This window comes from Solanum stenotomum, chromosome 11 (assembly GCF_019186545.1).
Source record: "Solanum stenotomum isolate F172 chromosome 11, ASM1918654v1, whole genome shotgun sequence".
In the NCBI taxonomy this organism is placed as follows: domain Eukaryota; kingdom Viridiplantae; phylum Streptophyta; class Magnoliopsida; order Solanales; family Solanaceae; genus Solanum; species Solanum stenotomum.
The window spans coordinates 14163314-14181320 of NC_064292.1; positions in this window are offsets into that span (position 1 = coordinate 14163314).

Here is an 18007-nt window from a genome sequence, read left to right on the forward strand (position 1 = left end):
ACGCATACTCTTACCTACATTTCTCCAAATGTAAGGTCTGACATTCAGGGTTCTCAGTTTTGTGGCTAGAGGTTGTTGGAGAGATTTCGAGTTTGGTAAGTCCTCATGCTTCAAGAACTGGAATTTTATAGCTTTGAGTCATTTCTTATTTTCAGACTTTGTACGTGACGTCAGGGTTACGTCCCGGTCACTCTTAATGTATTAGATGGCAGATGAGACTTTGTTGACTTCCGCTTTACTTCGATAAAACTCTTAAACTTGAAATGTTTTCTCTTTATCTCCTATATTCTATTTTCTTGTATGATGAATGTTAAGTGTCTTGTATGAGGCCTCTCGGGGTCCTATACACCATGTTACGCTTAGGGGGTACCTTGTGTTGTGACACCAATCCTATTGGCTATTGTGATTGTGTTCAAGGCGCGCAACCGCAAAGAAGAACTTAGGGATGCACCAGTTGATGAGATCATTGGTTTTTCCCTAACATAAATCTTTGATGGGGTGCTCGGTAGTGGCGGATCTAGGATTTTAAGGTCGTGGGTGCTCTTTTAGCTACAGTAGTGACAACAAAATTCTCTATGGGACTTCAAAATATAAAATGTAAACAGAAGAAGAAGTCAAAGACATATATACACACACGGAATATTTTTGCCGTTTACCTATCTCCTGCCTCGCTTAGCTACCAATCAAAAAAATGTAAGTGCATAAATTTAACACTTTTTATTAAAAAAATATATATATGTTTGAACATGATAGAAAAAACAACCCATAAAAAAAACTACAATCAGTACTATTTTAAATAAAGGAAAGTTTATTTTGTATAAACTCTATTTTAGAGAAAATAGCAAAACACGGCTAGTGAAAGAGAAAAAATACAATCAACCTAGGGAGTAAGTAGAAACAAAAAAAAAATCTAAGTGAATAGAATACTCCCTTTTTCCTATATTAGATGGACATTTTCTATTTTACATGGTAATTAAGAAATCATTAATAAATTGATCAATTTTACTATTTTTCCCTTTGTTCCTATTAATTAGTAGTCTCTTGAAAAAAAGAAACATTAGATCTTCAATATTTGTTTAAGCTTTCAAAGGTCATATCAATTGTAGGGGTAAAACAGAAAACAATAATTAATTTTATCCTTTTAACAAGTGATCAAGTAATATGGGACAAATATTTTAAGTAAAATGTTCATCTGATATGGGACAGAGGGAGTAATAAATAAGGAGAGACGAATTATTTTTTAGAATTAAAAAAATATGTTGATTGGGAATCGAACCCAAACACAAAAATAATAAATAAAAAGGAGAGAAGAGTTGGTTTTAAAAATTTTAAAAACGTGTTGGGAATCAAACCCAGACGGGCGCAAGCGCCAAGCTCACTATTGACATTAAGCACTCGCAGACAAACACTACACTAATGAAACTACTTATCATGTGGTTGCTCGTTGTTTCATTACATATTGTTCCTCTTAATTTCTATATAAATATACATAATTCGTTACAAGGTTAATGGGTACTCGAGCTTCCGGAAGTTCCCAAGTGGATCTGTTCCTAGTGCTTGGGATTCGTTCGGAACCTTGTGTGCACAAATGAAATATGTTACCTCACCTAATTCAGCATTTTGAACTCAACGGAGGTGTCAAAATGTCCAACTGAGGTCGTCTCGACGAAAAGTAGGTTTTATGACCAAGGTACATTTTAAGCCAAATTCCAAAAGGGGGCTTGTGTAAAAGATGCATCTCAATCTCTGTTCCATTCATTATCTGAATAATTAATATATATACATATACATGAGTTTCTTGGAGAGTAGGACTACAAGGTTGTCATAGTTAAGGACTCCTAATCTAAAAACAATTGCACGACTTCTTTTAAGTTGATTCCTAACAATCAGCAAATATATGAAAATAGACTTTCACTTAAACTCCTACGTGACATTATCCTTACACTCTCCCTCAAGTTGAGCAGGGAGTGGAACAACTGACAACTTGCTCCTCAAATTCAGAAAGCGTACCTTGGACAAAGGCTTGGTAAGAGCATCGGCGACTTGATCATGTATGCTCATATCTGATTGATAAGGTCTTTGCACGAATCTTGTCATGGACAAAATGAATTGAAAGGACTTCAGATTTAAAACGAAGGAAATAAATCCATGTATAGTTGCTAAAGTGATCAACAAAAAGCACATAATATCGATGTCCTTCATTGGAAGCAACTGGAGCAGGACCCCAAACATCTGAACAAACTAAATCTAAAGTCCCGGAGGCTTGAAACCTAGACTCTTGAAAAGGAACTTTATGACTTTTACTAACAGCACATGTAGAACATAAACCAGAAGATTTCAAAGAGGGGACAATGACGCTAGACGACAAAGCTTGACGAACAGTAGGAAAGGCTGTATGAGCCAAACGAGTATGCCAAACTCCCAAGGAAGCAGGTGTAGATGACTTCATCACACGTAGAGAATACAATCCTGCTTCACTCGAGCTTGTGTACAGTATGTCCCTCGTCATCAAGTCCTTAATCAAAAACGAGAAGGAAAAAAATCAATTGAAACTTGGTTAGATTTAGCAAAATAACTAATAGACAATAAATTTTGAGCAGCAGTTGGAACATGTAGAATGTCATCAAGATTGATTTTTTTGTCAGCTATAACAACTGAACTTTTACCGATGTGAGAAATAGGAATTTTGGAACCATTACCTATAGTAACTTCCTCAGGACCTTGGTATTCGAAATGAATACCCAAGTTACCAAGATCAGTTGTAAGATGATGTGTGGTGCCACTATCCATAAACCAATTTGTGGAGAAGGAGTTCTTGCTAAATTGGAAACAGGTTGTCTAGACACTTTATAGCCATTATTAATCTTAGGAGATGGATACACACATGCAATATGACATTTACCTTCACATTTATGATAAATAATTCCAGACATATCTGAAGCTTGAGGTGGAGCAAAATTGGTGTGAATCGAGTTATGAGACCCACGATTTTGAGACGATTGTAAATCTTGATTTGAGAAGCGCCCACGACCTCGGCCTCTACCACGTCCACGGGTGGTAGAAAAGGAACTCTGAGTATATTGTGTTGTAGGTGCAATGACAGTAAGGACTTCATCCCTTTTTAGTTCTCGTTCTTCATTCAACAACAATCCATACAATGCATCAAAATTAATTCCCTTTTGACGTGATTCAAGTGATCTGGTAAACGGACGATATGAAGGTCCTAGTCCAGCAAGAACAAATTCTACCAAATCATCATTGGAAACTGGATGTTGCAGTGCAGCTGACTTATCTGATATTCCATTTGCCTTTTGTACATACGACTCAATACTGACATTGTCACGACACAAAGCGTGCAACTGCATTTTGAGTTCACGAATGTATTGCCCCGATCCTGAAGCATACGCAGCAACAAGTTTGTCCCAAGTTGCACGAGCAGTCGCCGCTCCGACCAACTGAGGTAGGATACTTTCTAATACAGAAACAACTATCTAGCTTAGAACAAGTTGGTCTTGACGTAACCAAATCGTATACGCCGGATTGAGTTTGGTATTGGTATCGTCCAGAAATTGTGTTGGCGTTTGTGTAGTACCATCAAATATGATGATTCAAGCCACATGCATATATCATAGGCATAAACTGTGTCTTCCACAACAAAACGTTTGAAGATGTGAGTTTCACAGACAATTGATGTGCAAGGTTTGGAGCAGGCGAGACGGTAGATAGGCTAGGTATTAGGGAAGAGCTACTGGTTTCACCCATCGAGAAATTGTTGATTTATCTCGATTTTCTTTGTGTGAAAAAAATGGGTTGGTTTAACCTCTAATGACTTCTGATACCATGTAAAAGATGTGTCTCAATCTCTATTTTATTCATTAGCTGGATAATTAATATATATACATATGCACGAGTTTCTTGGAGAGTATGACTCCAAGGTTGTCATAGTTAAGGACTCCTAATCTAAAAACAATTGCACGACTTCTTTTAAGTTGATTCCTAACAATCAGCAAATATATACAAATAGACTTTCACTTAAACTCCTACGTGGCATTATCCTTACAGCTTGGAATGAGCCCGGAAGTTTCGGGATCCGCACGGAAGATCATTCTAGACCAAATATGACGTTTCAAAGCTAACGAAACCGTCAGAATGTCATTCTGAGGCCTTCTTCCTGGAGTTTTGATCGAAATCAACCGTTCAAATTCCAGAAGTTCCAAAACACAGAAACTTGCACAAACCTCAAACGAACGACCCGACAATCAAACTATCAGTCTCAATAAGTCATAAATGACTTGGAATCGCTACATAAAAGCTCTAAACACTAAAAAGAAATTAGAAAACTGAGAAAATAACCTGGAGGATCATTAAAATTATTTTTGCTACAACACCATCTACATCATTTTGATATGTTACTGGATGAACACCTACAACCAGTAATAGCTACTTATGCCAACAAACAATATAATAAACTACCACCTGATATTGACTAAAAAAACTTAAGAAATTTGAAGAGTATTTCAAGCACCTCTCAATCTTACATTAAATAAATTTTATTTTACATAGGAATTAAAATATTTACATGTTTTATTATGACCACCAAGAAGAATAGGCAACTAAGCCTAATTAACGTACGAGACAATTTTAATAATAGAAAACTAATATTAAAATGTTCACACTAACAAGAGATTTATATTTTCATTCTTTTGAATCGTTCTTATTACATGGTAACATTTTGTATGATATAGTAACATTTTGTATGATATATCTAATTGTTATTGTCCATTTCTTCAAACAATATACCGACTTTCATACTCTAGAGCCACGGGTCAATGTCACAATCACAATAAAAAGATAAGCAAATAATATCTAAAAGTAAATCATAAAGAATAGTATGCATAAATATGGTAAATACATACAATTCTTCTTTTAATTAATTTTTTATTATTATTCAATATATTTTTCTTCCAGTGTTCTACTTGCCTAAATTATTATTAGTATGATATTAATTAGGGGAATTTTCACATATAATCATTCAAAAATAATTTAATTATGCTTCATAGCTATAGTTTTCTAATTACGATTCTTAGCTACATGTTAGAAGGATGAGAGAGGCGAGAGAGATTGGGAGAGGGAGGAGAGAGGCGAGCAAGAGGGGACAAAGAGTGGAGAGAGGCGAATTGTATACATTTATATGTAATACATGTATATCTGTCATGTAATTGTATTTATGTAACTGGTATACATATGTATTTGTATATCTGGCGAGCGAGATTGAGAGAGGGAGGAGAGAGGCAAGCGAGATTGGGAGAGGGAGCAGAGAGGCTAGCGCAAGAGGGCAGAGAGTGGAGAGAGGCAAATTGTATATGTATATGTATATTTGTCACATAATTGTATATATGTAACCAGTATACATATGTATTTGTGTATCTGGCGAGCGAGATTGGGAGAGGGAGGAGAGAGGCGAGTGATATTGGGAGAGGGAGGAGATAGGCGAGCGAGATTGGACAGAGAGTGGAGAGAGGCCTGTTGTATTTGTATATATGTCATATAATTGTATATATATATGTGTATAATTTGTATTTGTATATGTATAAGCGACATAATTACAGCTAAAATTAAGTTGTGAGCCGTAAATAATTCAAACTTTAGATATATTAGCTAATTAACTAGTATATGTTTGTTTATCCGCGTAATTTTCCCTATTAATAAATGTGATTTTTATAGTTGATATTAATAGTTTTCATGGTTCTTCTTCTTTTATCTTTCAAATTAATTTTAAAATTATAGCATAAATCGATTGAAATTTATCCGAATTAAATTTACAAATATTTACTTTTTTGATTGCTAATTAAATTAAAGTTAGCATCTCAATATTATTTAAAGTTTAACTACTTTTAAACCGTAAATAAAATTTAAATACAAATAGTTAACACATACGAAAAAGGGGTTAAAATAAAATCATGAAAGGGGAAGGAAAGAGTTTTAACTGGGGGAAAGGGGATTATTAAATATTATCAAAATTTTGAACTACGAAGATAGAGAGAATTGAATGGCCAAAAATACATGTGTGATACGAGTTCTTTAACAATTTTGGATTTTCTTTCTTCATTTTGTAAAAATCTTGAGCCACTTACCCCCTAACACACAAGAAAGGTAGAAAATAATAAAATTATGTCCTCCTCTCATGCGTGTTTGATTTCATGAAAAATGTAAAAAAATATTTTATTAAAAAATCAGTAAGAAATTCACTTATTTTCAAGTAATTGATAAGTAAGCAAAAAATTATTATCCCAAAATCACTTATATGTAATCTAGCAAAATACTACGTGAGTAAAATTGGATGGGTTGAGAGGAGAAAATGAACTCAGATTGTTACTTACCATACTGTTTTTTCTATTTTCATTAGGCAAGTCATTTTCCGTATTTTTAAAGAGTTTGTTTTCTTAAAAAATATGTTTTTAAAAATATTTTTTACCAATCAAATATAGAAAAATTAGAAAATATTTTTGAAAAAAAAATGTTCTTACCAAACACTAGTGTCTATGTGATGTAACCACCTCATCTCCAACCATACAAGTATTCCTTTTTTCTAAGGCCTTTGATTTGTTTAGTGCACTTTTTGCTACTCCTTTATGTAAGATTCTTTTTTTTATTTATTGGCAAACACAAAATTTTGGCAAAATGTGAAGCTCATCCTAGTAGGATTGTTCTCTTTGAAGTTGATGTCTTTGTAGGTATCTGATGCTTCAATCGACATATTGTTTCCCATTACAAAGGGATGAGAGAAGGGGTGGTGGGAATCCAACCCATGTTTCTAAACTAAAAAAATATAAGTTTTGATCCTCCCTCAACAACTATTATTATATAGGGATAAGGGTCTGAAAAATATCCCAACTTTGGTCGGATTTGCTGTTGCGATACTAAACTTTCATAAGGACCTATTACCTCCATAGATTATTTAATACCGTATGTTTTACCCCCTGAACTATTTAATAGTGTATTTTAAAGGTATATATGTGCCCCGTGGACACATTACTATTTATAATTTTGCATTATTTTTTATGTCCACGTGGGCAAATATATATATGTTTAAAATACGGTATTAAATAGTCTAGGGATGTAATAGGTCCTCATGAAAGTTTAGTATTGCAATAGCAAATCCGACCAAAGTTGGGGTATTATTCAGACCCTTATCCCTAAATAAAATAAGAAACTTTATTTCTTTGCAATAAGTTTTAAAGTACAAGAAGAATAAAACTACATTTACAAAAAAAAAAAAAAAAACGAAATATTGATTTTATTATTGAATATTTGTGAGTATAATTTTGTTGTCTCCTTAATTTTATTTTCCAAATATTATATTTTTCATGATTTAAGAATTGTTAGTAGCATATTTTTCAAATATATGATGACTTGGACCTTCTTATAATATATTTGATAGTTAAGAATGTCAGGCAATATTTTTCTTTAAGATAGATTTAATATGTCTTGATCTATTTATGAATACTACAAGAGTTTATTGGGAGTTTGAGATGTCGCTTCAAGGAAATATGTTACTTGTTGTATAAGCGTGAGCTGGGATTTAAGGTAGAGTAGCACCAAGAACTTAACAGAGAGCAGGTTCATCTACCTACTATAGAAGCGTGAGCTGGGATTTAAGGTAGAGTAGCACCAAGAACTTAACAGAGAGCAGGTTCATCTTCTAGAATTTCATAAAATTTTGATGTCTACGAATGTCCCTTACTTTTAGACTTGTGAGAGAGTAGACTTGATGAAACTCAAAGTTTGAAGTACCCATAAAATGGACTTTCCATTTTTGCGATATTGTGACTCCAAATTTGCTGCATTTACAAATGTGATTTGTGAGAGAAGAGATGAAGAACAAATTTAGTCTCACCTAACGTTCCAGATTGTTGAAATGCTCCTATTGATGATATTCAAAGATTTTATTGGATTTCAAGATGTCTCTTCAAGGAAATATGCTACTCTTTATGTAGGCATCACGAATTCGAATTTAGGTTAGACTATCCTCTAAGAACCCTAATAGAGATTGAAATCGTCTTGTAGAGTCCCACAAATTTTTTATGTCAATAAATTCCCCATATGGGAGACTTGGTCCCACTAGACATGAAGATTTAATTAATGTATATTTGTGGGCATAATTTTGTTCTCTCCTTGATGCTTCTCTCATGTTTTTCTTCATGATTTGAGGGTTATTTGTTGTGTAGTTCTCGAAAATAAGATGATTGGACTTTCTTGCGATGTATTTGATCGCTGAAAACATCGGGTGACAGCTTTGAGAAAGACAACAGATATCTTGATCTCCTTTTGATTATCTCAAGGGTTTAAGAGATTTTGAGATGTCTCTTCAAGGGAATATGTTACTCATACATAGGCATGAGCTAGGGTTTGGGATAGAGTCTCTTTATAAATATTTCAAGAGTTTATGAAACTTCGTAATGTCTATTCAAGGTACGTATGTTAGTGATGTCTACAAATGCCCCATACTTTAAGGCTTGCCAAAGTGTAGAATTCATAAAACTCAAAGATGAGACTTGGAGTACCCATAAAAAATGAATCTTCCATCTTTGCAGGTTTGTGGCTCTAGATCTACAGATCTGCTTTATGAGAAAAGTGATGAAGGGTAGATATGATCCACTGCACGTGCCAATTTGTTTGTAATAAATTTTAAAGTGATGAAATATAACCCGCAATCACAAATAATATATGAAGAAATAGAGATTTTATTGATGAACATTTGTAAGTATAATTATGTCTCTCCTTTGATTTTTCTCTCTGAATTTTTTTATTTTTTGAGGGTTTGTAGAAGCATATTTCTCAAATAAAGAATGATTTGGACATACTTGCAATGTATACAATATTTTACATTGGAAAAGACAATATTTAATGTCTTGATCTCTTTGTATCTCAAGAATTCATTGCAATTTCGAGATCCCTCTTCAAGAAAATATATATCCTTTATATAAGCGTGAACTAAAATTTAAAGTTAAAATAGCCTCTAAGAATCCTAACAAAGATTAGACTCATTTTATAGAATCCTACAAAATTTTGTTGTCTACACCGCGTCCAACTCTTCCTATTGTTATTTTTTTTTAATTTCTCAGCAAGTTTCAACTTCTGCCAAGAAACATATGTCTAATTTAGGGGTGTACATGACTGGATTGGTTCGAATTTTTCAAATATCAAATTATTTGTGTCAAATTTTTAAATTTATAAACCAAATCAAACTAATAAAACTCAGGTTTGTTCGGATTTTTCAACCTTGGATTTTTTCGGGTTGGTTCAGATTTTTCAAATACCAAACCAAATTACCATTTGTGTCGAATTTTCAAATTTTTAAACCAAACCAAACTAATAAACCTCAAAAAAAAATTGGGGTTTTTGAATTTTTCCGGTAAAGTATTCATACAAGCATATAATTAACTTGTGCTCCAACTATTTCTTTAGTTCAACCAAAATACAACTATCTAAGGTGTTTTTAAGAAAATAACACAAAATATGAGATGAGTGATGATGACACTAAAATATTCAATAAAAAATAATAATGAAATCGTATAAAATGAATATTTGATAAGTCATAATTAAAATTATCAGAATTTAAAAATACTAAATCATGCTAAAATAAGTCTAATAAGTATTAATTACATGATTAAACATTAAAGAAAAATTAAAATTAGGTTATGTATTTTAAATGTCTAAATCAATGTAAAACTAAAAAACAAATATTCAACATTATTGTTATTCTAGTGTTGAATTAATTTATTTTGTTAGCATTAGTATTGACTTGATTTTGAATTGAGCTTTATTAGAGTTACTAATAAGGAAAAATTACTCGAATGGTACCTTTTATTAAATAATTACTGATTTTAGCAATACTTTTTATTTATTACCATTTTTTAACAATATTATGTTAAAACTGTAATATGTATTAAAAGTGAATTATGTATGCAATATATATGTATTATAATTATTTTTTAAAATATATTATGCTTGTTTGGTAAGAAATTGACACATTGTATTATAAGTGTATTAAAATATGTGATAAATGTATTATTCATCAATAAAACTTGTATTATATGTGAATAATAAATTGTTCTTTGTAATTGTAACATCCGGCAATTTGAAATAACTATGGAAAAGCTTGAAATTTGGAAATAGTCATTTTTGGAAAAATTTAAAATCTGGAAATTTGGTTAAGTGTGGGAAATCAGTGAGTTTTGTCCAATTTTGAGCAGTCATAACTCCTAGTTCAGGATGATTTAGGAGTAGTTCCAGTTATGTTTGGAAATCCCTTGGAATGATATTTCCAACGCCGTCGAGTTTGCTCGATTCCGAGTTCGTATGAGCGAGTTATGCCCTTTGGAAGTTGGGCAGTTGGCAAGGAATCCGTCCGGAAATTTTAAGGGCATTTTGGTCTTTTCCCTAGTTTTTCTTTTGGGGTTATATTGTGTGTTAGGCTGATTTTGGATCATGTTTGTCCCATTTTAAAAGAGAAAGAGTTAGGGTTCTTGAGAGTGAAGAGAAGAAGAAGAGAAGAAGAGGAGAAAGGGAAGATCAAGCAAAGATTCGTCAAGATCATCGTGGATTTTCGTCGGGGGTGATCCCTACCAAGGTATGTGAGTCTTTAGTGTGGATTGATCCTTTCCCCCACACACCCAACTCATTTTATTATTGAGAAAGAGGATTAGTTGTGTTGTTGAAGTTGAGGGTTGTGTTGTTGATATTGTTGTTTGTGTTGTTGAAGTCCCTTGTGATTTGGGACATATTTCCGATTGGTTTTTGAGTTGTAATCTGTTGAATATTAAGGGATTTATGATTCTAAATGTTTGGGGCTGGAAACCTTGAAGTTTAGAAGGTTTAGAGTTGGAGTAAAGAAGGAGAAAAGTCGAAGTTGTCAGAGAAAAGGGGTGGCACGTCGCGCCTTGCAGAGCACCCCAAGAAGTGCTCTGGCCTTCAGCCCTTGGGGCGCCACGCCCTACAGAGCGCCTCAGCTGGCCTTTTGAGCTTCGAAGGCTAGCGTTCCGCGCTTTGCAGAGCGCCAAGGACGCCATGTTCTCCCTTTCTTTCCACACTTTCTCATGCATGTTCCTAGGTGTTATACCTAAGTTCCCTAGTTGTTTCCAACACCCCAAAGTGTTTCTAAACATCCCGAACTCATCTAAATACGTGTGATCATACACCTTGAATCCATAGTTCAATTCAAGGCAAGTTAGTATCAAGTTAAAGAGAAGTTAGAGTCAAGTCAAGCAAAGTTAAGAAGTTAGTTCAAGTAAGTTTTCAAAGTTGTTCAAGAGTTTTTATTGAACGTTTTCACTTCATTCTAAGGCTCAAGTTGCAAGTCAAGTAAAGAGTAAAGAGTCAAGAGTTTCAAGTTGAGCAAAGAGTTTAAAGTTGAGTTCATTTCTCAAAGTTATTAGGGAACTATGTATTCCCAAAGAAGTTTTAAAGAAATGTTTTTACATTTAAACAAGGTTGGAAACTGAGATTTCCAAAGAGCCTTCGGGCTAGTTTTTGAGTAATTATCTCATATCAGCAGGAAGACATATGCTTTAAAAACATAAGAGCCAGTATATTTTTGGGAGTAGTATCGAGCACCTAATTGGGGGAGCGTTCAAAGAACCCACAGCCCCCATAGAACCATGTTAGCCACCATGGGTAGAAAAGGATCATACTTTTTAGATGAATCCTTTTCCAGATAGACTAGTGGATCCATTAGGCAGTTCAGGTCTTATACCTTTGGCCGGGTATAAGATGCTCTGGCAGCGTGAGGTTGATCGCTGTATCATCACTATAGCTCTCATGTGATGGTTGTCGGTTAGAGAAACTCCCACAGCATTTATTGCATTTTCATACACAGAAAGTATTGTATTTTATATACATCAATTCATTTGTATTTCTATATACATCTCAGGCTTATTGTATTTTTGTATACACACAAAGTTTATAGCAGGTTTTAAACAGTCTTTCTTTATGTCGTATTTGTTTTAAAATTTGCCTTATATTGAAAAAAGTCAGTCAGGTTGAGTTGAGTTGAGCCAGGTAAGTTATTTCAGTTTCTTCCAGATTTCCTTCTAGCCTTTGTTGCTTAGTTTCCAGCTCGCATACTCGTACATTCCATGTACTGNTAAGTCATAATTAAAATGATCAGAATTTAAAAATACTAAATCATGCTAAAATAAGTCTAATAAGTATTAATTACATGATTAAACATTAAAGAAAAATTAAAATTAAGTTATGTATTTTAAATGTCTAAATCAATGTAAAACTAAAGAACAAATATTCAACATTATTGTCATTCTAGTGTTGAATTAATTTATTTTGTTAGCATTAGTATTGACTTGATTTTGAATTGAGCTTTATTAGAGTTACTAATAAGGAAAAATTACTCGAATGGTACCTTTTAATAAATAATTACTGATTTTAGCAATATTTTTTATTTATTACCATTTTTTAACAATATTATGTTAAAACTGCAATATGTATTAAAAGTGAATTATGTATGCAATATATATGTATTATAATTATTTTTTAAAATATATTATGCTTGTTTGGTAAGAAATTGACACATTGTATTATAAGTGTATTAAAATATGTGATAAATGTATTATTCATCAATAAAACTTGTTTTAGATGTGAATAATAAATTGTTCTTTGTAATATGTATTAAAATTGTATTATAAATGTATTAAAAGTGATCAAATGAGAAAAAAAATGTTATTGCTATAAATGGTAAATATTTTTGTAATGTTGTATATTTATGTAAGTTTTCCAATAATATATATGGATTATGACCTTTATTGGACCATTCAAAATTCTAAATCTCAAAAAACTTGAAAAAATATGTTTAGAGATAAAAATTATGAAAACGTATAAGTAATATTTAGAAATTACATCAAAGTAAATATTTTTATGTATAAAATAAATTTTAAAAATTGTATATATAATGTCGGGATGGTTTGGTCTTGAGTTGACTTTTATTAGTTAAAACCAAACCAATTCAAGTATAGTCGAATTTTCTTTTTCAATGTCAAACCGAGTCAAACCAAACCATTAGTCAATTTTTTTTTCAATTTACATTTTGATTCGATTTTTGGTTTGATTTTGTATGCCCCTAATATCTACATACAAATTAGGGGTGTTCACAAAAAATAAAACTAAATCAACAAGAGTCAAAACGAAGAAGAAATCTGTCATCTTTTGTTTGGTTTGATGTTGAATTTTAATTTTAAAAATCAATAAAAAAAATTGAATGTAAGCAGAAAGTAATCGAACTAATTGAATCAACAACTCTTAAAATTAGATAATCAAAAGCTATATAAAAATTATTATAAATTATAATTTTCCTTTGTATGAGAACAAAAGAATATATTCTAAAATGTTATTCCTAACTCACTTTGTTTGACTCCGTAAAAGAAAAGTATACTCCATTTGTTACATTTCATGTAGAAGTATTTTAATGAGCACGAGTTTTAAATTTGTGAAAAAGTCATTGTATTTTTATATTATAAAATGATGATACAAAATAAAAGGTTGAAATTGTGTATCGATATAAAGATCTAATTAAAGAAGAAGGAATATTGTATAAGATAAAAAGAAATAGCACTCTCTCCATTTTATATTATCTTACCACATTACTAAAATTATTTCACTTTTACAAAATTAAGATATAATTACTTTGTTTTCCAATTTTACCCTTAAAATTAATTATTTTTTAAAACATAAACATTGTAAGGTTCCAAAAAAAAGTTCTCTCATTGCTAATTTTGATATTGATGGATAAAACTCATAAATAGAGTGTATTAAAAAAGATAAAGATTAAATTAGTAAAAATACTTTTTTTATTTATGATTTCTTAAAAGATGTACGATAAAGTAGTTAAATAATATAAAACGAAAGGAACAGTAAATATTATGGGAAAATATAATTTGTTATTTGATGCCTCCAATATTTCATCAGTGTAAGAAAAACATAAAAATTGAAAATTAATAAGTATTTGTTTTCCTTCATTTGGCCATTTATTCTGGAAATTAGAGATGGAATATGATATTTTTTTTGGTTTTCCACCTGATGTTCGGAGTCCACATTGGAGCTCTGACTAAATCTAGATTGCACTCTGCAGGGCTCATTCGAGGGTGGCGCTCCCAATAGGATTTTCTCCATACCAGGGCTCGAACCCAAAACCTCTGATTAAGGGGTGAAGCACTCCCACCAGTGAACCACAACCCATTTGATTATGCTTTACTAACAAGTTGTAGAAAAGAATAAAAGGAAAATGAAGAATAAGCTTGGGATATTACTACAACCAAATCATAAAAGTGTTCTTTGAGAATAAAAGTCAATGCTACTGAATATTCTTCAATAAATACATCTAAAGGTACATGTTGCCTTTTTTTTTATATGTGGCCACTTGTTAGTAATTAGAGTTTTCTTAGAGAAAAAGAAAAGAAAAACAAAAAGATATTCCCACTCTCGTGATTGAGACCAAAATGGCACATCATCTATATTGCATTCCAGGTATCTCAATCATAATGTGACCAAAGCAATCGTTTGGACCTCTAATTTTGTAGGGCCTCTCATAATAATAATAATAACAATAATAATAATAATAATAATAATAATAATAATAATAATAATAATAATAATAATAATAAAGAAATAGAACAATGTTTAGTTAATTATAATATCCTTTTTTACGTGGCAACTTATTTTATATTTATTTATATCTTGAGTCTTGACGATATCATGAACCCACATTATTATTCTTACATGCATTATCTTTTTTATTCCTCTTATTAGTATTTTCATTCACTTGGTATTGAATATCTAAAATCTACCAAACAGNCCTCTAATTTTGTAGGGCCTCTCATAATAATAATAATAATAATAATAATAATAATAATAATAATAATAATAATAAAGAAACAGAACAATGTTTAGTTAATTATAATATCCTTGTTTACGTGGCTACTTATTTTATATTTATTTATATCTTGAGTCTTGACGATATCATGAACCCACATTATTATTCTTACATGCATTATCTTTTTTATTCCTCTTATTAGTATTTTCATTCACTTGGTATTGAATATCTAAAATCTACCAAACAGTAAAGTCTTTTGTAGTATGCAAAATATATTGTTGTGTGTTTATAAAATGACCAGATTTATTTTTTGAAGTATTCTTTTAATTCCAAACACTGCAACAAATCAATACTATTTTAATATCAAATTCAACGCAACTATTTCAATGTCATTATATAAATTTTGAAGTTTTGAGTCAAGTTTGATTATTCTAACTTTATATTATATTTTTTTCATTGAAAATTTTCATTGTTTGCATTCTTACTTCATTAATTCTACATATATTCATGGGCGGACCCACGTGACTTCCAGGGGGTTCACCCAAACCTCCTCGATAAAAAATTACGCCGTATATATAAAGTAAATTTAAGTATTTACATAAATATATTAATTTTGAACCTCCTCATGAACAAGAAGCAAACTGTAGCATAGTGATAAACTCTTTTAATGTTGACCCTCACATCTAGGGTTCAAATTCCAATGTGAACATTACCTTTTTTAGCTTCTCTTCATATAATTTCAGCTAAAAAGAACTAACTTTTTGTATCCATAAACTATATATTACTATTTCCTTGGAATTGTGTTTTGTTGTTTTTTTCACACGTTTATATTTTATTTTTCAAACCTCAATAAAAATCCTAGATCGCCATTGCATATATTGTATCTTCTCGAGACTTCACTTGTATCCAAATTTGTTGAGACGGCTTATTGCATTCAAAGATCAAATACAATATATATACTTAACCACCTTTATATAGTTACTGAAATACAAAATTTTAACTAGCCAATATATAGTCTTTTCCAAACGACATCTTATTTTTGAAGAACTTATGGAATGCACAATATTCTTTTAAAAAGAAGTAGGTACTAGGTACTAGTGTTGCTTCTGAAAAGATATACGAAAAAGTGAAGAAAGAAAAGGAATCATCAAAATGAGCCCATGCCAATTGCCAACAATGGGTGCTTTTGTGAATTAGTGATATGAGAATAAGGATATTTGTGAGATAAACGCATAAACCACACAAAATAGAGGAGGTTAAAGAGGATGATCTTAACAATTCACTTAGTTGTTTATCTGAACTTTTATTTTATTGGTGAGAATTTATGAACTAAAATTTAAGACTCTGATGACGCCTAACCCAATCTTAACCCTTAGATTTAAAAAAGATAGAAATTGTGTAATTAATTAGATATATTCAAAATAAAAGTAAGTCTTTAAATAAACTTTTCATAAAAATTGAAGTAAGATACAAATTAAGCGTGGGAACAATAATAACAACACCCTGAAATCTGGTGACATATGTACACACCACTAAAAATCTCAAAGTATGAGAATTGAGAACAAGTATTATACTAAGTATGAGAAAATCACCAACATGGGTTGTAGTGCACTGGTGGGAGTGCTTCATCCTTAACTAGAGGTTTCGGGTTCAAGTCTTGGGTATGGAGAAAATCTTGTTGGGAGCCGCGATTCGAATTTAATCAAAGCTCCAATGTGAGCATCGGACACCGGATGAGAAACAAAAGAAAAAGTATGAGAAAATCAAGAATAAACAAAGAATTATGGACATTGCAGAAAATCAAGCAACTACCAAGACTTCGGAAATTCTGAACAGCTGTGAAGATCACCTATAGATCTTGGGCGTATTTCTACACCCAAGTGTCGCATTTTACACATAGTTTAGCTATGTTTCGAGAATGAATTCACGTACTTTTCAGGTCAAAATACAGCAAGAATCGACCCAAAGTGAAAAAATATGTTAAATTAGGTCTTGGCCTAACTCACACCCCAAAAGTTAGCTCAAAGGGAGAAGGATTGACCAAACCTTATAAGGAGTCCACCTCACCCATCTCATTAACCAGGGGCAGACCTACGTGGAGCTTAGGGAGTTCATCCAAACCCCCTTCGTAGAAAAATTACACTTTATATATAAAGTATACTTCTGATTTTAAGCGTATATATAGAAAAATAAACCCCTTGAACAATTAAAGAGGATCGTGGCTCAATGGCCAAGGTGATCATTGTAGACCTAAACGTTTTGAGTTCGATTCTCGCTAGGTGCTGCTTTTTTCAAACTTTTTTTTTTGGCTTTGAAAAGGCTGACATGGTCTCCGGTTTGGTCTTAGAATACCCAATAAAAGGCCTCACTGTATTTGGATTCAATCTAAAATTGTATTTTTTTTAATTATTTTTCTTTTTATGTTATTTCTTTTTCTCAATTTGTCTTTGTTTAAATTTATGAGCCAATTTTTTAAAATATTTTTATCTTTTATTCTTCTTATTTATATAACTCATTTTAAATCTACATAACTCTCTTCTCATGTACTAACTCAGAGAAACTCTTTGAGAAAATGATGAATGGTTATTAAATTTAAAATTAAATTTAAAAACTATTATATTAAATAAAATAAATTAAGATTAATCGAATGGAAAAATTAAAAAGTTGTGAATATTCTTTTAATAAACTCTATTTAATTGATTTTTTCTTCATCTTAATTTCAAAGTATCTCTTTTTTACTATTTTCAAGTCGATTCTAAAGAGATGAAAACTAAACTAAACTTATTTGATTGGTTCATTCATAATTATTATTATTTTTACAAATACCTAGTAAATTGAACCAAATGAATCAAAAAAATCGACGATGTCATTTACTTATCTTCTAAATATGCACTATAATATTAGTAACTCGATTTTTACACTTTTCTAAAGAATCTTGATGGTTTTTATTTTTTTAAAGTAACATGTGATTGAATGGACACTAATTCAAATTTCAAAAAAAAGTTCAAAAAAAGTAGAATACCGCAAAATAAAAGAAAAAAAACACTAAAAAATTTAAAAGCTCGATGGAGCATGGTAAAAGTAGAAAGAACCAAAACACAACATGACAATATAAGTTAAATTTAG